Source organism: Capricornis sumatraensis, chromosome 7, assembly GCF_032405125.1.
Source record: "Capricornis sumatraensis isolate serow.1 chromosome 7, serow.2, whole genome shotgun sequence".
In the NCBI taxonomy this organism is placed as follows: Eukaryota; Metazoa; Chordata; class Mammalia; order Artiodactyla; family Bovidae; genus Capricornis; species Capricornis sumatraensis.
This window is the reverse complement of record NC_091075.1, coordinates 59,352,239-59,374,156: the sequence shown is the minus strand read 5'-3', so window position 1 is coordinate 59,374,156 and position 21,918 is coordinate 59,352,239. Positions and strand designations below refer to the sequence as shown.

Below are 21,918 nucleotides of genomic sequence, written 5' to 3'. Positions count from 1 at the left end.
AGGTACCAGGAGAGTGTCTGGCACGTCGTTGGCTCTCGGCGGTGGTGTGCTGGCCAAAGGATCAACAAGCACATGAGTGACCTTAGAAAGGGGTGTGTTTTCTGAGCCTTCAACTTTTTAATTAATTTTGGAATAAAAAAATAATATTTATTTTGGAAAATTTCAGAGAGACTCAGAAGTAGAGAGAGTAGTGTCATGAATACCCATGGGACTAATTTATTTATAATACGTGCTGCGTGTTGAGTATCTACTGTGTACCTGGCGTGCTTTGGAAGGAGTAGTAGGGAGGTGCCAGGTTAAGCACAGAGAGTTGGAGCAACTTGTTTGAAGTTAGCAGTAAGAATGTGGTAGAGTTTAGAGTCCAGCCCAGGCAGTCTGGCTCCTGGAGTCCCAGACGTCACCACTCCGCCAGGTCTGGGAAAATCAGGTCCTGGGATTAGAGTCTGCTGGGGGGACTTGCTAAGTAAGGATGTCTGGTGAGCCTGAGAGAATGGACTCTAAGAAAGGAGGGAAGGGAATATTCGTTGACACTTAAAAATACTTATGTATTCATGAAAAATTTTCTTGCTTGGTTTCTTATTATTTATCATCCTCCAAGAGATGGCTATTTAATAGGACTTGATTTTTCAACTAGAGAAATCTGGAAGTTTTTCCTTCTGGACCCAGATAGCAGAGTTCTGAGCTTGTTCTGAGCTGAATCAAAAGATCTGCAGTGGAATGTGGCTAATACAGTAAGACAGGAGTATTATGTATCTTTAGAGTTGTATTTTTTTTTTTGAAAAATGTTTTTGTTTAAATTTGGATTTTTTGGCCATGCTATTTTACTGAAAAGCCTTGTTTTAAACTGGAGTGGGTTGCCATTTCCTTCTTCAGGGGATCTTCTCAACCCAGGGATCAAACCCAGGTCTCCCATATTGCAGGCAGATTCTTTACTGTTTGAGCCACCTGGGGCTACTGTTTTAATGTAAGACTGCTCCAAATATTTGAATGCAAATGCACATCTACCCAGTGATTAGGATTCCTTCTTAAAGAAAAAAATCCAGCGGCTGATACCACAGACTGGATTTAGGATTTCTCTCCCTCTCCTTCTCCTTTTATTTTTTCTTTTAAAGTAATTTTTATTGGCATTTTCCTTCTATTTTTAAAAAATAAAATCTGCTGTTTGGCATTTTTTCCCCTCTGTTTCCTTGGCCTGAGTTCTATTTTGTAGCTGGATCTGATTTGCCCTCTGCCTGATTTATTTTGGCAATGCAGTTAAAATGGTTTCTTTTTTCCACAGAAAATGTGTTTTTATTTCTTCTTAGAAGAATAAGCTTTTGTTCTTCAAAGTTAAATAAATCAAATTGCTTTCAGCCTCCAAATGCCACTGCTTTGTCTTCATTATCATTGGTCTTTTGCTTTTTAAAAGTGATGCTGTCCTAAGCAATCTCCAGCACATGTTTTTGAAGTATCTGCCCCCGCCCCCTGCCTTTTTTTTTTTCCAATTTATGGTAGTACCTTATTGAAGACATTGATTTGGTAAGCTTGCAGAACGTTTTTTATGAAAACAAAAATTGTATAAGATATCTTTTTGTTTCAAGTTTTTTTTGTTATTGGAGCTATTCTATTAATTCTTATTTCAGTCCTTTAGCTTAGTGATTAAAGGCTGAGTTTTAAGAGTTTCCTGGTGGTCCAGTGGTTAGGACATCACAATCTCATTGCTGAGGGCCCATGTTCGATCCCTGGTTGGAGACCTAAGAGGATCCCACAAGCCGAGTGGTGCTACCAAGAGAAAAAAATAGAAAGGCCAGCTGAGTTTTAAACTGCGTAAGTTTTCCTGAGGTGGGGGCAGGGAGGGAGTTGTTTAAGAATTCCTTTTTTTTTAAGCTTTAAATTTTTTTATTTTTATTTTTTAATTCTTTTCTTTTTGGCTGCGCTGTGCGCAGGCGCTGTTGCAGCACGTGGGCTTTCTCTAGTTGCAGTGAGCCCAGCTTTTCATTGCAGGGGCCTGTCTTGTTGCAGAGTACTGGCTCTAGGGTTTGAGGGCCTCAGTAGTGGCAGTGTGTGGGCGGAGTTGTCCCGAGACATGTAGGATCCTAGTGCCCAGACCAGGGATCAAGCCTGCGTCCCCTGCACTGGCAGATGGATTCTTGTGAAGTCCCTAAACTGCTTAGGTTTAATTTTAACTATGCCACTAACTACCGATTGTTTTCAGCAAGTTACTTAACCCCTCCAATCCTCAGTTCTTCATCTTTAAAGTGGTGTGGGGTGGGGTGTTTGGACATGAATGACATACTGTGTATGTACAATTCTTAAATCAGGCCTTGGCACAGAGTTAGTATTAACTCACTCACTATTCACTATTATCAGTAATTTCCACCCCACTCTCAGGGGTCTTCGTTATTCCTTAGCTCATTCCTCAAGCATCACTTTTGGATACTGTGACTCGCTTTTTACTTCTTAAGAACATTAGGGCTTTGGACTCTGATGACATTTCAGAAATAGATACTTGGCAAGTCCCTTAGGAATTTGGGCTGTTTTCTTGTTTGTGTTAAGAGGGGCTTAGAAATAACCATGCCCCTTTTCCTGGAGGTGGCATCAGGATTAGTAACAAGGCAATTGAAAAGTGTTGTAACTTAAATTTTTTTTTATTAGACAAATCAGAGAAGAGGTTATATGAAGAGGTAGTGTGGACTGAATTATCTGATCTTAACTGTGCTGCTGCGTGGCTGGGGCTCTGCTCAGGGATAAAAGTCTCCTTTTTGCCAAGACTATCTCAGGGATGATGCTCCCTTCCTCTTCAGGACCACGGCCAGGCACAAGGTCAGTTCTCCTGACCTTCAGGGCTTTCATTTCCTACACTAACAGTGAGGGAAGGCATGCTTGTTTCCGTTTTGCTTTTGAACTCTTGTGACAGGCAGTGCAGTGAAAGTCGCTGAGTCATATCCGACTTTTTGTGACCCCATGAACTGTAGCCCACCAGGCTCCTCTGTCCATGGGATTCTCCAGGCAAGAATACTGGAGTGGGTTGCCCTGCCCTCCTCCAGGGGATCTTCCTGACCCAGGAATTGAACCCACATCTCTTATGTCTTCTGCACTGGCAGGCGGATTCTTTACCACTAGTGCTGCCTGGGAAGCCTGAGAAAGTTTAAGTACCATGAGTTAATTTTTTTCTCTATAGCTTATATTTTTTTTCAGGGCAAAATACATATATATTTTTTTAAAGCGAAAGGATCTCATATTTGATGGAAGCCCCTTCAGTTGGTTCCTTGGCATTTATAGATAGAAACTACACTCAGATAGCCATGGATAGGACCACCTGGCTGATTTAGAAATGGCATAATACATTTCTAAAGAGTAAAAGCAGTACTTTCTTTAATGCTTGTGTTGTCCTTATATGAAAGACCAATCCCACTGAGTCCATCTTAAATATGAAAGTGGAGGGAGGTTAACATCTGTCCTTGACTATTCACTGCCTGTGCAAAACACAGGCCTGTAGAACCAGGCAGATGAGAAGAGCTAAGTGGGGGATAGACATTTGAATGCAACCTGATGAGTTATGGGTGGTCATCTCTGCACTTTGTAGTTGAAGAGCCAGGCTCAGTGGGATGAACTTTTCCTAGATCCCTGAGCTAGGTAGGGAGAGGGCTTAGGTGGGAAGAAATCCACAGATTGGAGCCAATATGCTCCGATGTGGCTTTGAAGTTCAAGGAAGCTTTGCTTCAACAGAGAAAACAATCCTCATTCAGTGTAGCCCTGTAATTCACAGCGGTGATCATTTCAACATTATCAACTTTCCCTAGGCTCCATCTCCTATGGGGACCACCTGATGTCTTTCGGCTGTTAGAGCTGTGTCTGGATCAGTCCAAATTTGTGAGCTATTCTGTTTTCTTACAAGTAGACTGAGATCATAGACTTTGCAATCTCAGAGGAGCTGTGATGGCTAATTCAGGTCAGTTCCAGTACAGTTTTGTCTTTTAAAAGTATTTATTGAGCTCCTGCTATGTGCCAGGCTTTAGGATCGCAACAGTGTGGAAAAGGGACAGAGGTGGGCCATGCTGTCATGGAACTTCTGCTAGTTTTTGTAGTAATTGTTTCTCCCCACGGCCCTGTCCCCTTGTTTAAGAATAAAGAATGTCCTCAGACATTAGGGACATTGTTCAAGGTTATCAGGGATGGTTCATTCCAGAGCCTGAGCTTGGACTTCCTGATAGTTCAACCTCTTCACTGCTTCTGAGAGCCTGGATATTACAAGTGTTTGAAATGGAATCGCTTTTAAAAATGGAAAAATGAGACATACACGCAATATAATATTCAAATAGCATTAAAAAGTTGTGGAGTGAAAAATGTCTTTGAAAAACCAAGACTTTATCCTGTCTACACCCTTTCACCCCTACCACACACACACATCATTTCCCAGTCTTTTTCCCAAGAGGGGACCACGGTGGTTGTGTCCTCAGTATCCTTTCAGGATTATGCTATGCATGTACCTGCTTATACAGCACATATATGTGTCAGGACTTCACTGGTGGTCTAGTGGTTAAGAATCCACCTGCCAGTGCATGGGATGTGGGTTCAATCCCTGGTTGGGGAACTAAGATCTCACATGCCCCACCAGGCAACTAGAGAGAAGCCCCCACACCACAACGAAGACCCGATAAATATATAAAGAATTTTTTAAAAAACGTACATATGTGTCTGCAGCCCCCTCCTTGGCCCTTCTACAAATAAGAACTTAGATACGTGTCGGCGCCTTCCTTTTTACTGATGTTGATGACTGATAACTTCCCTGAACAGTTTTTATGCTCCCACATTGATTTAGCCATGAGGAGTGGACGTGCTGGACTCATTTAAAATGTTGTATGCCCTGTTGGTTCTGTGTTGTTGGGAATAGCCCCCAAAGCATTTATGGACATAATCTGAGAATCTGGGGTTGACCTAAAACATACTTATAACTATAGTGTTCTAAATTATTCTCCACACCTTTGATCTGTGTACAGAGAGACTGAAACGTTTGTCAGTGTTCCCAGAATTTAGATAACTTGGGGGCCCAGAGATTTTGTTTTGTTTTGCCACCAAAGTTAACTGTCTCCTCTCCTCAATTATCTCCCTCACCAGGGTCTGCTCCAGGGTGCCTCCCTAGTGCTGGCTGGAAGGGGACCCGCTGACCGCTCAGGGAGCTTATCTGTCCTCCTAGGTGGCCCTGCCACCCTCTGACAAGGCTTGGGAAAGAGGGCTGCGATGTCTGCCCTTTCACCACAGAAGCTGCAGCATTGGAGGCTCACGGGGATTTTGGAGGATGAAAGAAAGGGCAGACCTAAGGCATCCTAGGAAATGCCTTTGGAGACATTTTGGCCTAAAATGGGAAAGAAGAGAAAATTAATAATCATATTCAGGATTTTTATGTTTCTTAATCTGTAACTCAAGACTTGGAACTAATAACTTTAACTAGCTAAATAAACAGTAGTCCCTGTTTTCTAGTAGTCATCTATTTTTTACAAGGATGGATGGTGTAGTAGCTCCACAGTATGGGTTCTGGAACCAGACTCCTTGTGGCAAGTCCTGGCCTGGCATCTTACAGCTGTGTATTCCTGGACAAGTTCCTTAGCCTCTGATGCCTTGGCTTTTCCATCTGCAAAATGGGCTTAATACTACTACCACCTGCCTCATAGGGATGTTGTTCCTTGGCACTTTGCAACTGCTAAATAGGCAAATGCTTCATGTTATTATTGCAGTATTATGTCAGATGGAGCCTATTTAAACACTTAGCAAATAAAAGTGTAAAAATTTAATTTTGGGGGGGCATGTGACATGTAGTTTCTTAATTCCTGACCAGGGATCGAACCTGTGCCCCTGGCAGTGGAAGCACATAGTTTTAACCACTGGATCACCAGGGAAGTCCCCCAAATGAATAGTTTTTGATGTTTCTTAATTTTCCTGAGGCTCAGAGAGGCAGGTTAGATGTCACCGATAAGATGTTGTGGTTTTGTTTATTTGACACTCAGGTAGAGACGTACTGGCGTTTCCCTGATGGCTCAGCGGTAAAGAATCTGCCTGGAATGCAGGAGACGCTAGGAGATGCTGGTTCAATCCCTGGGTCGGCAAGATCGCCTGGAGGAGGGCATGGGAACACGCTCCAGGCAACCCATTCTTGCCTGGAGAATCCCATGGACAGGGGAGCCTGGAGTCTCACACAACTGAAGTGACTTAGCATGAGCACGAGAGACCTCCTAAAGGCAAGGCGGTAGAGAGGCAGCGTTTAGCTCATTTTGTTTTCCTTAGTAGAAAGAGGTGGGACTGTTCGGAGTCATAAGTGGTTCTGCCTGGAGCTTAGTGTAGATATTGAGTCAGAGGTGTATTGAGACTAGTAGGGAACTGCTGTATTTCGTTTGAATCCTTCCCAAGTGAACCCTTGTTTTTCCAAATACAGAATAACTTTCCATTTTACTTGGAATAAAGTGCTCTGATTCTCACCATCCATTGGATTGGTAAATCACAAGCTTACCTGTTGTCACTTGGGAAGCCCAATGTTGCTAAATATATGAACACCTTTAAATTGCTGTGAAGCTGGGACTTACCTGGTGGTCCAGTGGTTAAGATGTCACCTTCCAGTGCAAGGCATGTGGGCTTGATTCGTGGTCGGGGAGCTAAGATCCCAAATACCTTGGGGCCAAAAAACCAAAACAGAAAACAGAAGCAATGTTGTAACAAATTCAATAAAGACTTTCAAAATGGACCACATCAAAAAGTCTTTAAAAAGTTCTGTGAAGCTATAACTCAGATTAACCCTCAGACTTCTCCATAATATCCACAACTAATGTGAGAAAATTCAAAGCTATAGGGAGTGGACAGCTTCCCCATTGGTGTCAGACAAGGGCAGGCTCCGGAAGACCCCACAGTGCCATGAATGTCTCCGTGTGATTGGTGTGGCAGTGACTGTGGGGCTTCCAGGTGTGACCTCCTGGGCTGGAACCACTGCTTTCCTATTATTAGTTGTGTGGCCTTGGGCGAGCTATTGAACCTGCTAGCCTCAGTGTCCACTTATGAAAAATGAGAGTCGGCCTTGACTCATGGAGTCGCTGGAAGGAGTGAGTTACTGAATCTGGAGTGCTTAGCACGGCAGTGCCTGGTACATAGCACTGTGTAAATGTCAGCCACTGTTGTTGGTAGTCAGACAGTGCTCCTGCCTTCATCCCCTGTCCTTGGAGGTCTTAGTGTTCACTGTCAATGAGTGTTTTTAGGCCTGTAATTTCTTAAAACATGGCTCTCATTATTAAAGGGGTCAGATCCTTTTTTCTGGAGAATCCCTTTTAGGAAGGGACGTATGTGTTCTAATCAAAGCTCTACTGTGGCTTGTGTGGAACCTTAATAATGGAATGATTGTTTTTATTATTAGAATTGTGTAGAAAGCAGTAAACTTTACAGAAAAAGATGACCACTTTTTTCTAGATTTTTTTTTTTTTTTCCTCTAACGTTCTTAATTTCTCTCCGTCAGTCTTGTTCTATGATGGAAATAGTCACACTTGGGACTTCTGAATTGTCTTTTCAGTATATGGAAGTTTTGTTTCATTTCTCCCAGCTTGAGTAATCACTTGTGTAAGATAATCATCTCCAAATTTCCCCCATCTTACCCCCCAAAAAGATAGGTCAGTCTTATTAATTATGTAAGGTCCCATAGGGGTGGACCTGAGAATAACCGGTGGATGGAGTGTTTTTCCCCCTGTGGTCCCTGCTTCTGGCCTTCATTAGCGCTCACGCCAGCCCATCCCTGGCATTCACACTGCTGTGTGCCCTTAGAGAAGGCACCTTTTAACATTAATGTGCTGTAGTATAGAAATACTATTTTAAAATATGTTTGTTCATAAATACAGTTGTATTCACAGCTATAGAATGAAATGAGAAGGAATTTAACGCACCATGACACAGTACCAGAAAAAAGGCTGCAGTTGGAAATTTATAAGTTGTTCAGAACCTGGTGTCTTCTTTCCTCTGGATTATTGCTCAGATAAGACAGGCATTTACCTGGGAATTGATAGCTGCCATGCTGGTCAAGTTTTCCCTATTGTTAAGTGTGTCTTTGTGAAGAGGGAGAGCCCAGAACTGTAATCAGTGCTGGGTAGCGTTCAGTAGCCCCTGAAATGTTAACTTTCCTTTTTTCTGCCTTGTTTCAGGTATTAGTAATCAAGACTTTAAGCAGCAGTTTGTACTTTTCACATCCTCTTTCAAAGACATTGTATGCAGTGCAGTTTTATTCCGCCACAGAAGACCATTGTAGAAGAGAGCCACCTTGACGAGATGCTGGTGATGGTCATGATAGCTAACTTTAAGGAGGCTACTGACTGCTCGGCCTCGTGTTAAGCATTGTACATATATCCTCTTATGTAAAACCCCAACAGCTCTATGAGGGATGCTGCAGAGAGGCCAAGGTTCAACAGCTAGTCACAGGGTCTGGATTTGGGGACAGGCCACTGGCCCCAGACTCTTCCTTTTTAGCCAGCCTTGGTCTTACATGCCCTCTCCTTAAAGTTGGTCAAACCTGTGCAAAGAACTCTAAATGGGAAGTTCTACTAAGTTGGAATGATGAAAATGTTTACTTTGATGGTACATTTCATTCTAAGCCTGACATCCCTTGCTTTTGACCTTCTTGCTTCTGTAATGCAAGAAAGTCCAGGGCTGAGGGAGCAGCTGATAAAAGAGGAGACATAAAAATAGTTGAGTACCTATTTTCTAGTTAATGGCCTAGTTTGAAGTTTTCCTGAGAAAATTCTCTTTTTTGTTTACTTTTATCTTCTTTTAGGACAATTTTTCTATTTTTGCACCTCTGGCTTTTCTACCTTTTTTCCTTGCTAGAATCTTCCATATAATTATTAATCAACTCTCAAACGACAGTATTCCCGGAGTTGACTTTGTTCAGTCTTAAGGCACAAATCCATAGTTCACTTGTGCTGGGTTGTATCAATGCAGTGTGGGGAATTACTTATTCATTTATAATTAAGAACTTGGTTCATGCTGTTTTAGAGAACACTGTTTTATTTCCTTTTCAGTTAAAGGGATAAGGGTCCTTTTCCCAACCCGTTTAGTTTGGGAAATCTCTCTGTCTTTCACACACACACACACACACACACACACACACACACACACACACAGAATATTATAAATGACACAATGGCAGAAAAGGATAATGTGGACAGTGTTGGACTACGTATCCTGAAGGATGAATTATGAAATCAGTACAACAACAACAAAAATAAGTACAAAAACAAAGTAATACTTCAATAAAGACATACTTTTGACTCTTTTTATTTCTTCATATTTCTGTAAGTTGGTTTCATCTCTGTTTCTGTTTAGCATTTATAGGCAAACACAATCTGGAGAGACAAGAGAATGTTTTGTTTCTTAACCCGCTGTAGGTTGGCCTGCATGGTGTGTGTGTTTCAGTATACACAGGCGTACATAGAATTTTAGTATGCCTGTGTATCCTGGATCTTCAAGACAGGAAAGTAAAATGGTTCATAACTCTGTCACTTAGGTGAGACCACTGTAAACCAACCAAACAAAACACCCTTTGAAAAAAAAAGTAGAAAATTATTTTTCAGGTTTACAAGGGGCATCATTTGTAATTTAAACATAGACACTGATGTGGGCCAGTTGTTAGAAGAACCTAAAAATATTGTATGTAGCTTTCTGAAGGAGAAGGAAGACCTAGGATCGAGCATTTTATCATTGTGTTCTTACTCGCCCAGCAAAGTCCCAGTCAGGCTGCCCCATTTGCTCAGTGGAGATGTGAAATTAAGTCAGTTTGCTGTGGCTTGGGAAAGAGCCTGTGCCTGACACATGTAAGGATACTTGTGATGACCACATTCACCCTGTAGCTTGTTACTTGATAGAATATAAATGAAAAGTTAAAGAACAGGTTCCTGGAATAAGTAATACAGGATATCCAGGGAGGATACCCACCGGTCACCCCAGAACCTTGTGTCCAACAGGCCAATGCCCTCAGACTAGGGTGGTTCTCAAGTTCTGTTCTTTCTTGGTTTGTAAAATAAAGAAGTCCTGTGGTACTTAAATTTCCTTAGACCGAATTCTAGAAGAACCTGTAATGAGGGAAGGAATGCAATAGGATGGAGTGGGATAGGCTGGGACAAGGTGAGGATGGATTACAATTCCCCCATGTTCTTAAATGTTCAGGCAGATTAATATGGGATATGATGCTTGCCTTTTATAATGCTTTACCTTTTGGTTTTCTCTTGCAGGTATGACTATATGTGAAGAGTTCTAAAAGACTAAGAACTTAAAACATGCGAAGTTGCCTAGGGAATTATTTTTTATCTTTTCTACAATTTCTATGGTAGAGTCTACAGGCAAGTGGATGAAAGCTAAAAGGGAATATTGTTGCCATGCTGGATACAGAATTCAGTTTGCTTTGAAACAAATTTTGGTTTAAAAAATGTCTGATGAAAAATTTTATTCCCTATCCAAGGAGGAAAAGAGCTCATATTTTTAATATTCCCAACCACTGTCCCTCCCAATCCCCCATCCGTGGCCTTGGTGTACACACTGCAGCTTCTCCAGTATGGCCACTATGTACAGTGGAACTATTTGGGTATGGTCTGAGCTAATGCTCAGAGTGTGTGTGTATGTGCACGCGTGTGTGTACACACGTCTGTGCACCTGTGCTTCTGTCCCCCCAACCCTTGGATCTCATTTTGTTACTGGTTGTAAGACGATCCTCTTACAGTTTAACTGTAATAGAAAATAAAAGATGGCATCTTCGCTGGTGAAGGCTCCTTGAAGATGTAGTCTAGCCCTGGGTACTTAATCCCCCCCAAGAGAGTATGGAGTTGGAGGGAACCAGATGCTAGACTTTGGATTTGGAGATCAGAAATCAGCACTGACCTGCTGCCAGCATGCCACTCCTAGGTCACTCATAAAATAGTGAGTTTTTTTTTTTTTTTTTTTAACTCAAGCTAAGCAAATCTTATTTAGCCATTGGATAAGGGGGAAAATGGTTTCAAGTCACTCTAAAAAAGCCTTGTTTTGATAACCCAAGACCAAGACAAAACAATCTCCACTTCTGATGTAAGAAGGGCCCGCACCTTCCTCTGGTGTGTTTTCCTTGGTGGTCTTCCTGTTCTCCATCTTGTAGCTAGTCCCTGTTTTTAAAGGATTCTTGAGGGTTACTTTCTCCTGTAGGCCTGGAATACGCCACTTTAAAAAAAAAAAGCTGTTTACAGAACACCTGGAAGAACCCAGAGGTGAAGGAAGTAGTATATTTATGGTAGGTCTGGGCCAAGAGGAAAGGGGTCCAGGCGCAGGAACTTCTCCAAGACCTGCCTCCGTGTCAGTATTGCTGTGGTGCCCCAGGGCACTTCCTTTATTGCAAAAAGAAAACACAGTTCTCATTTACTCCCAAAAGATAATTCTTATGAAAATGTACTTTAAAGTATTAACTGTAAATATACTCATTCCATTCTTTTTCTGGCACCAGACTAAAAATTTCTAACCTTTTAAGTGAATGGTAGGTTCAATTTCATGTGAGTTTTTGCTGACAACTAATTAAAAGGTGTATGTGTGCCTGCATATACACAGTGGACCAGGAGAAGGCAATATGGAAATAAATTTCACTGTGCTCCAAAAAGTAGCAATATAAGAATTTTTTTTTTGGGGGGGGGATGTGCATTAGTATAAATAATATACATGCAGTCTAGACCAGTAGTTTTATAAAAAGGAATCATTTTTTGTTTTAAAAATATCATGCCCTCAAAATGATGAGGGATAGAGTGTAAGATATTCTTCAGCTTTAATTATTTTTTAATTTTATTCAGGTCAGAGCACTTTTTAAAATAGCAATACAACAGATAAGAAAATACTCAAAATATTTAAAATTGTATTTATACCAAGAGTACATATGTTTTAAATATTTTCTAATACTTGAGCAGTTGCTGTCTGACTGGCTTCCAAATATGCCAAGAGTTAAGCATTCAATATATGCGCTTTTTACTGGTTTATATTATCTAATAAGAATCCTTAAGTGTCTCCAGTGCAACTGATGTTTACAGGCCTTTTGTGTTTTCCCTCCTTCTTTAGAAGGCTTGGGAAGCCGCAACAAAGTTACTGTATAAAACACTAATGATGGACTAACTTCTGATGTAATAAATGAGTTGGCTACCACCTCGATGTAAAAATTTGTAAAGGGAATTTTTCACCATTTTGAGTGTTAAGTGTATTTTTAACTGTCTGGTTTGTACTTCTACAACTTTTGTACTACCAAAGAAGAGTTAAAAATAAAAATGTTAAACACAGGGAGCTGTTTTTGAATGATCCAACTGTTGGTGCCTTGGGTGCTGAAAAGTACAATTGTGGTTGGTATAATTTATCAGGCTTAATGACACAGTGACCATTTCCTTATGTCTAAATTGTCAAGTGATCACTTGGCTGATTTTGCTCATTGGGTTCTTCCTCTTCCCATAGTGATATCACCCCCTGATTATTATTTTGTTTAAGTCTGAGGATGTATGGACTGTATGGCATTTTGGATGTATGGAACAACTGCAGAAGCAGTACCAAGAGTTCTTGTATGCTCTTCACCCCGCTTTCCCTTACAGTATCACCTTACACAACCATTGAACGATGATCAAAGCTAAGAAAGCAACATCAGTATAACACTATGGATTAAGTCACAACGTCATTCCAGTGTCACCAATTACCCCATTAGCATCCTGTTCTGTTCCAGATCGCCCACCGCACTTAGCCGTTGGCTTCCTTAGTCTCTGACTGGTGATTGTCCCTCAGTTTTTCAGGATCGTCACATGTTAGTGTGTACTCACCAGTTATCTTATAGAATGCCCTTCAACCTAAGTGTGCCAGCTGTTTCTCCTGATTAGACCGAGGGTTTGCATTATAGAAATGATGCCCTTCCTCTTGCTCCATATTGAGGGGCTGTTAGGGGAGAACGTGAGGTTCGTATGTATCACTAGGGATGTCAGCCTCCACTATTTGGCCCAGGTGGTGGCCACCAGCTTTCATTTCTATGAAGTCACTAGTTTTCCCTTCGTAATGAATAAGTTTTTGAGGGGAGAGACTTTGAGATTGGGGCTTCCCAGGTGGCACAGGGTTAAAGAAACTGCCTGCCAGTGGAGATACGAGATGTGAGTTTGATCCCTGGATCAGGAAGATCCCCTGGAGAGGAAAGGGCAATCCACTCCAATATTCTTTCCTGAAAAATTCCATGGACAGAAGACCCTGGTGAACTACAGTCCATGGGAGTTTCAAAAAGACTCAACTGATCGTGCATGCACGCACACACACACTTTGAGATTAGGCACATCCTATTTCTGCTTAAACTTTCACCCTTTAATTTTTACCATGTCTTACTTTATTAGGGCTCCTATAAAAAACAAAGGTGGTGGCCTAAAACAGCGAAAATTTATTCTTACACAGTTGAGGAAGCAACAGCCTGACTGTCCCACGCCCCACCTTGCCTCTTGGTGCTTACTGGCAGTCACTGGCATTTCCTGCTGTGTAGCCACTTTGCTCCAGTGTCTGCCCCTGTCTTCACATGGACATCTCTGTGCGTGGGCCTCTGTTCACTCATCTTCTCATGGGGGCACCAATCATTATATGGATATAGGACCCTTAGTAATCTAGGATAACTGCATTTTCATTACATTTGCAAAGACCCCGATTCCAAATACGATCAATCATCTTCACAGGAACCTGGAGTTAGAACTTCAACCTATCTCTTTAGGGGACACAGTTCAACCCCCTGCACCATCTATTGGTGGGTCTTGCCTGCAGCTGTTTTTACTGTGGAGGGACTCTTTCAGGTCGGTGGCTGTGACCTTTTGATATGGCTCCTTCTCTTTATTTCGTCTTCACTTTCTCTCTTTATCCCCTTTGCCCTTTCTACCTTTCTGGATACCATAAGATGCTCCAGGCTCATCCTCTCATCTTGTGCTTTTTTAATCTCAGCCTTGGAATCCACCACTAATTGAGGAGCTCTGGCTCCCTTTATTGGAGAATGGTGTTTAGAAGTAGAGACCAGGGCACTAGGTGTGCTCATTGATGCTGGGGTGTTACTGCTTCCAGGCATGCATACACACACACACACCTCTTTATGTAACTTTTTATGTTTTCTTTTGGCCGTAGCATGTGGCATGTGGGATCTCAGTTCCTCGAGCAGGAATCAAATGTGTGCCTTTTACAGTGGAGTGCCAGGGAAGTCCCTGTGTAACTATCTTTATTTTTAAAAAATTTAATTTATTTATTTTGACTGTGCTGGGCTCTTCTCTAGTTGCAGCAAACGGAGACCACTTTCTCATCATGGTGCACAGGCTTCTCATCGCGGTGGCTTCTCTTGCGGCAGAGCGCAGGGTCTAGGGCTCACAGGCTTGAGCACTCGTGGTTAGCGGGCTCTGGAGCACAGGTTCAATAGTTGTGGCACACAGACTTAGTTGCTCAAAGGCAAGTGGGATCTTCCCGGACCAAGGGTAACTCATGTGTCCTGCATTGACAGGTGGATTCATTACCACTGAGCCACCAAGGAAACCCTCTGTATAACTATCTTTAGAACAAAATAACTGCTGCCTCTGACCCCAGTCTAGCTCCACAGACTTCCCTCTAAACTTCCCACTTTCCCCCTTTGTAATTTTTCTCCAACAGTAAAGAAACCTGGCTCTTATGATCCATGATCTTTTTATATGTGTATCAACTCTAGCATATGTATAAAGTAGTTTGAATATAGAGCCCTAAAGAAAGATTTCCAATGAGAGCATAGTGCCGTGTACTATTCTAGTTTTGAGCCTTAGAAAATCCAGCCAGAAGCCCGTTAGCCAGAATTACTTAGGTCAGCACCTTCGTTCCCCACCCCTTGGGCGTGGTTATGTGATTCAGTTTTAACACAGTCATTTGTCATCATCTGCATTCCATCCAGGTTAAGTTTCTTAAAATGTATGTACAGCAAACTTCACTCTTTGTGGTGCCTCATTGGGTTCTGATTTTGAACTTTCATGTGTATCTGTATGTGTGTGTTTTCCTTGAAAACGAGATGATCAGTAACAGCTTATGCTAAGGAAGTGGAAAAGCTGATTTTATAATTTTCAGCTCATGAAAACCAGGAAACCTAGAATGTACGCATGAGGGCAGATATTAGGACTCCCCCCGCCAGTCTCTCATTTTGGAAAGGGGTCATTTGAGGTTACAGGTTTTGTTCCTAATCAACAATTTGATATCCTCTCTAGGATCTTCCCTAGGATTCAGCTCTCTCTGGACACAGGTAGGTCCTGGTGAAAGTGCCAGGGAGACTGAGGGTCCTTGGCCCTGTATGCTTCTGCCCTTCTTCCTCAAAATCAGATATCGAGGCTTCTTCCACCCTGAACTGACACAGTGGAAGCATGGAGAAACACTTCCTTCCCCCCCACCCACGACAGCAGGATGGTGATGCTTTGGAAGTGGGGTTCCGCCAATAAAGCGTTTGGCTGTGGTCAAAGGAGACTCCGATTTGCTTGCAAGATCCTTGCCAGATCTTAAATCCTCTGACCCTTTTGTCTGTGGGGCAGCTTCTGTCCAGGGCTTCCTTCCTTCATGCCTCATCTTCCCAGGACCATTCTTCAGGTCTGTTCTCAGATCTCTGGAGGTCCCTCATGGTAGATCCAAACGTCTGAAAGGACACCTGGGACTCTGTCCGGGCATTCTGTAACCGCCCAGCTGGTGTCGCTGCCCACCGGATTCAGCAGCTGTCCTGACGGTTGTCGTCCGCCTCTCACAGAGCTGACATTCGCGCCCTCTGCCGGCCGAACGCGAGAACTGCAGGCGGCACAGCTTGGCTCTGTTGATGGTGGGGATCTTCTCTCAAGGCCTGGAGCTCAGAAAGTATATAGGCATGATTTACTGAATGAATAAACAAAAATCTACTTTAAAAAGATGAAAGATTATCTAACTATTTTATGGGGGTAAAAATTTGGATTTTTCTTTACTCATTTTCTGACCCTGCCAGCTGGTCTCTGTTGTCTTTCTCACAGGAAACCCAGTTTCTTACCTAGGAACTTGCTTTCCTGCATGCGTGACCTTGGATGCTGGTAGGAATCATTGAGTTCCACTTTGAAGGGAACCTGATTCCCTGAATACTGCCCTGGAAGTGGTATGAGTATAGAAGCAGTGTGATCTTAAAGAAGTAGCTCAGTCTTTGCTACTGGCTTTGAATCCTGGCTCTGACGCTCATGATGGTATAGTGCTGGCAAACTGTCTTATCTCTGAGAAGCAGTTTCCTAATCTGTAAAATGATCTCATAGGATTTTTAAGGACTAGAAATATGCATGCAGAGTCATGGGGCCTGCCATGATCTCCATATTCACTCTGATGATGAGCGCTGTGACTCAACGGCCAGGCTTGGTAGGGTCTGTGTGTTTCTGTCCCACCACAGCTGGTCAAGGTGGCCTGGGAAGAGTCTCAGCACACAGAATTTTCTCCAAGTGTGGAGCTGAGCCAGGAAATTTCTTGCTCTGATTCTGAACCACAGTTAAGAGTTCAAAACCCTCATGGAAAAGGCATTGAATAGAGGACAATCCATATTTGGAGGAGGCAGAGCACAGGAAGAGAAAAAAAGACCTGAGGGGACTTCCCTGGTCGTCCTGCGTGGACTCTGCTTCCACTGCAGGAGGCCTGGGTTCGATCCCTGGTCAGGGAACTAGAGCCCATATCTTGCAACTAAAAAAAAAAAAACACCAAAACCCACATGCTGCATCTAAAACTTGGCACAGCCAAAAGAAATAAAACAAATGTTTAAAAGAAAAAGATAAAGAGATCTGAAGATGAAGAGGTAGTGTGTGTAAGGGGCAGCTGAAGCTCCTTCAGCCCAGTGCCTCTACTGACTGTGAATGATGCCACCGCTCCTGGAGAACACTTCTCCCTCTTAGAACACAGCCAGGTGGCCCACTCTCTGACCACAGCTCGATGTGACTGAGGTGGGCGCATGACCATCTGTGACCTGGCCCAATGGGGTCTCTTCCTGGGATATTTAACAACTGGAGCTGAAGAAAGTGGTTCATTTCTCTGGTGGCTAAAGCTGGTGGAGGCCATGCTTCCTGACGTGCTGAGGAAGCCTGTCTGAAGAAAGGAAGGGAAGATGCCGAGGGAAGAGAGGCAGTCCTGGGTTCTCTCAAGACCCAGATGCAGCTGCCCCTGAGGCTCAGCTGCCCGTCTGAGTTTTACGACCATTCCAAGAACATTTCTCTCTGGTCTTACCTCATGTGTGTAGAGTTTCTATCACTTGCAACAACAACCACAAAACCCCACAGGCAATGCAATTATTTACAGAGAAGTAGATCCATGAGGGGTATCAGCCACATGGCTGGTGGAGCCCAGGTCTCCAGTCTTCCAGCTGAGACCACCCAGCGCTGCTCTGGATTCAGTCAGGGGCCCTGGCCCTTGCAGCTTCTGCTCTGAAATGCTCGTGCAAACCCTCTCCCGACTTCACTGCCTTGGGATGACTGCCCTTCCCCCATCTTTCCTTGATCTGCTACAGGGCTTGTGACTGTAGCTCCCTTAAGAGCACGGCTTTGGCATTCAGATGACATTACCTCTGGCTTTAAGGTTTGCAGATCTCAATCTTCTGCCTAGAGACTGAAGATAACATGTGTCTTTTTAGGGTGGCCATGAGGGTTCCACAAGCTTGGGCCAGTAGTGCTCTAAGCACTGACCATCTCCGGTGGCTCAGTGGTAAAGAATCCTCCAGCAATGCAGGAAATACAGGAGACATGGGTTCGATCCCTGGATCGACAAAATCCCCTGGAGGAGGAAATGGCAACCCACTCCAGTATTCTTGCCTGGAGAATCCCATAGACAGAGGAGCATAGTGTGCTATAGTCCATAGGGTTGCAAAGAGTCGGACACGGTTGAAGTGACTGAACATGCATGTATGTGCTTAGCAGGAGGCTGGATACAACTAGCACTTACTCAATGAACTACACAATAGACTGCAGCACGCCAGGCTTCCCTGTCTATCACCAACTCCTGGAGCTTGCTCAAACTCAAGTCCATCAAGTCAGTGATGCCATCCAACCATCTCATCAGCTTCAGCATCAGTCCTTCCAATGACTATTCAGGACTGATTTCCTTTAGGGTTGACTGGTTTGATCTCCTTGCAGTCCAAGGGACTTTCAACAGTCTTCTCCAATACCACAGTTTAAAAGCATCAATTCTTTGGTGCTCATCCTTCTTCATGGTCCAACTCTCACATCCATATATGACTACTGGAAAAACCATAGCTTTGACTAGACAGATCTTTGTCAGCAAAGTAATGTCTCTGCTTTTTAATATGCTGTCTAGGTTTGCCATAGCTTTTCTTCCAAGGAGCAAGTGTCATTTCATGGCTGCAGTCATTTTGGAGCCCAAGAAAGTAAAGTCTCTCACTGTTTCCATTGTTTCCCCATCTATTTGCCATGGAATGATGGGACCAATTGCCATGATCTTTGTTGTTTGAATGTTGAGTTTTAAGTCAGTTTTATCACTCTCCTCTTTCACTTTCATCAGGAGGCTCTTTAGTTCCTCTTCACTTTCTGCCATAAGGGTGGTGTCATCTTCATATCTGAGGTTAATGATATTTCTCCCAGCAATCTTGATTCCAGCTTATGCTTCATCCAGTCCGGCATTTCACATGATGTACTCTGCGTGTAAGTTAAATAAGCAGGGTGACAATATGCAGCCTTGATGGACTCCTTTCCCAATTTGGAACCAGTCCATTGTTCCATGTCCTATTCTAACTGTTGCTTCTTGACCTGCATACAAGTTTCTCAGGAGGCAGGTGAGGTGATCTGGTATTTCCATCTCTTTCAGAATTGTACACAGTTTTTTGTGATCCACACAGTCAAAGGCTTTAGTGTAGTCAATGAAGCAGAAGTAGATGTTTTTCTGGAATTCTCTATTTTTTTCTATGATGCAATGGATGTTGGCAATTTGATCTCTGTTCCCTCTGCCTTTTCTAAATCCAGCTTGAACATCTGGAACTTAGCATGGGGCTGGATACAGCCAGCATTTACTCAATGAGCTACCTCAGAGTTGCTAAATTAAGCTCCTCTTTAGTGAAAAAAAAAATGATACAGTGATGAAAGCTTGACCATTTGAGTGTGGGTTCTTGATGTTTCTGCCACATTCATATTGCTTAATGTTGAAGATGGATCTAGGGTGGGGGTGGGGTTGGTGAGTAGGAGGAATTGGGTAACAGAAGGAACTTCTGGGATTCTTTCTGGCCCATGATTTTTCTGGAACCAGACCAAATACCTTCAGTGAGAGAATTATTTCATTACTCTGATGTTAAATGGACACAGATCTATAAGACAAGGGGTGTGCTCTTTCCCTGCATGTTCAGGCTGTCATTTTGTCTTATCACTGTTAGGATAAGACATGAATGTAGGGCTTCTCTGGTGGGTCAGTGGTAAAGAAGCCACCTGCCAGTGCCGGAGATGTGGGTTTGAACTCTGATCCAGGAAGATCCCACATGCCACAAAGCAACTAAGCCTGTGAGCCACAACCCTGACCCTGTGCTCTGGAGTCTGTGAGCTGCAACTACTGAGCCCAGGGGCCACAACTCATGAAGCCCACGCACCCTAGAGCCTGTGCTCTGTAACAAGAGAAGCCACCGCAATGAGAAGCCTGCACACCACAGCTGGAGACGAGCTCCTGCTCTCCGCAGCTAGAGAACAGCCTGTGCAGCATCGAAGACCTAGCACAGCCAAGAAAGAGAGATGAATGTGGCACAGCCTTAAAAAGAACTCGATTTCTTTTTATTTGCAAGTTAATCTGTCAAGAAATTGTAGAGAGAATACCAAAGAAAACAATCCCTCTGAAATAACTATCCAACCCTATCTAACGAAAGATTTCTATCTTGCACTAAAACTGCATTTTATTTAATATAGATGTATTTGCAGCAAGGGAGGATAAAAGAAATAGGTCAGTTTTAATGCCTCAAACAGCATGACTTAAAATTGGAACTAGGCATAAATTACTGTGTATTCTCCAATGGTTAAATGATGAAGATAAAATAAATGATAGTGATGAGAATAAAAATATATTGTTTGAAGTGCCTCCATGTGCATGCTTGCCTTGAGATGGTTGTTAGTAACGTAGGTAGAAAAGGATTTATCTAAGTCTAGAAACCGTTCAATATTATTCGAAGAGGTGCAGAAAGCTGCAGTAGTCACAGAAATAAAAATTTAGTTATTAAAAAAAGTGTAAGTGCTACTAAGAAAAAAGTGGTCCAGTGTGAGATGATCACTGGATGATAAAATCACAGCTTACATTTGCTGTTCACCTGGTGCTGAGTGTGTACTAAGCACTTTATACTCTGTGTCTTCTGTAAGTTGCATTACAGACCAAGGGGGGCATGGCCAACACTTCTATCCTACAGGTGACAAAACTGAGGAAAGGACTCTCAAGGTACTTTGTATTGGTCATTCATGTCATCACTAAAACATAAATATCATTAATAGTAGACAACATCAGAATTTTACAGATAAGGCCTTGACTAACTTTTCTATTCATTATTAAACTCTCCTTCAGAACCATTAAAAAAAAAAAAGGCGCTTTCTTTACTAATTGACAGTATATGTAAGTTTACTTTTCTAAGAGAGGGCTTCCCTGGGAGCTCACACTGTGAAGAGTCTGCCTGCAGTGCAGGGTTCAATTCCTGGGTTGGGAAGATCTCCTGGAGAAGGAAATGGCTGCCCACTCCAGTATTCTTGCCTGGAGAATCCCATGGTCAGAAAAGCCTGGCGAGCCCCAGTCCATGGGGTCACAAAGAGTTGGACATGATTGAGCGACTAACACTTACTTTTCTAAAAGTGGATGTCCTCGCCTGCACCTCCTTGGTTTTGATTCAGCTCTTCTTTTAGCCTGATGGCAACAAGCTGTCTCCAAAGAGGTGGTACTATATATTCCTATAAAGGACCAGTTTGTGGTTCAATCTGAGTTCAGTTGAGATTCTGCCACTGACTGTGTGACCCTGGATGAGTTAGATAGCTTTTTTGAGCCTCCATTTCTCCATCTGTGAAATGGGGATAACCATACCCACAACTCATAGGCTTATGGTAGACTTAAGCAAGATAATGCATATGCAGAACTTAAACTATGGTAACTGCTTAATAAATTTTTTTTTAAGTTAAACTATCTTTGCACCTATAAGTGCTGGAGAGGATGTAGAGAAAAGGGAACCCTCTTGCACTGTTGGTGGGAATGTAAATTGATTCAGCCACTATGGAGAATAGTATGGAGAGTTATTAAAAAAAAATTAGGAATAAAACTACCATATGACCCAGCAATCCCACTATTGGGCATATACCCTATGAAAACCACAATTCTACAAAACACATGTACCCCAATGTTCATTGCAGCATGATTTACAATTGCCAGGACATGGAAGCAATCTAGATCTCCATGACAGATGAATGGATAAAGAAGTTGTCATGCATATATATAATGAAGTATTACTCCGTCATAAAAAGGAAGGAATTTGAGTCAGTTCTAGTGAAGTAAATGAACCTAGAGCCTGTTATACCGAGTTAAGTAAGTCAAAAAGAAAAACAAATATCATGTGTTAACCCGAATATATGGAATCTAGAAAAATGGTACTGATGAATCTATTTTTTAGGGCAGCAAAACAGATGCAGAAATAGAGAACAGACTTGCACACAGTGGAGGAAGGGGAGGGTGGATGAATTGAGAGAGTAGCACTGAAACATATCCATTACCGTATGTAAAATAGAGAGCCAGTGGGAATTTGTTGTATGATGCGTAGAGCTCAACCCAGGGCTCTGTGACAACCTAGAGGGGTGGGGTGCAGTGGGAGAGATGGGAGGAAAGTTTAAGAGGGAGGGGACATATGTATACCTATGGCTGATTCACGTTGATGTATGGCCGAAACCAGCACAACATTGTAAACCAATTATC

General features: G+C 42.7%; 1 protein-coding gene across 1 annotated transcript in view; it reads left to right on the top strand.

Moving 5' to 3' along the window:
• The window catches only part of RELL1 (RELT like 1), a 75,975-nt gene extending 63,708 nt beyond the window's left edge, over positions 1-12,267 (top strand). Inside the window, exon 7 of the mRNA XM_068975258.1 lies at positions 10,233-12,267. The gene's annotated coding sequence lies outside the window, so the exon portion shown is untranslated. The remainder of the gene's footprint in view (positions 1-10,232) is intronic.
• Positions 12,268-21,918: the final 9,651 nt, after the last annotated feature.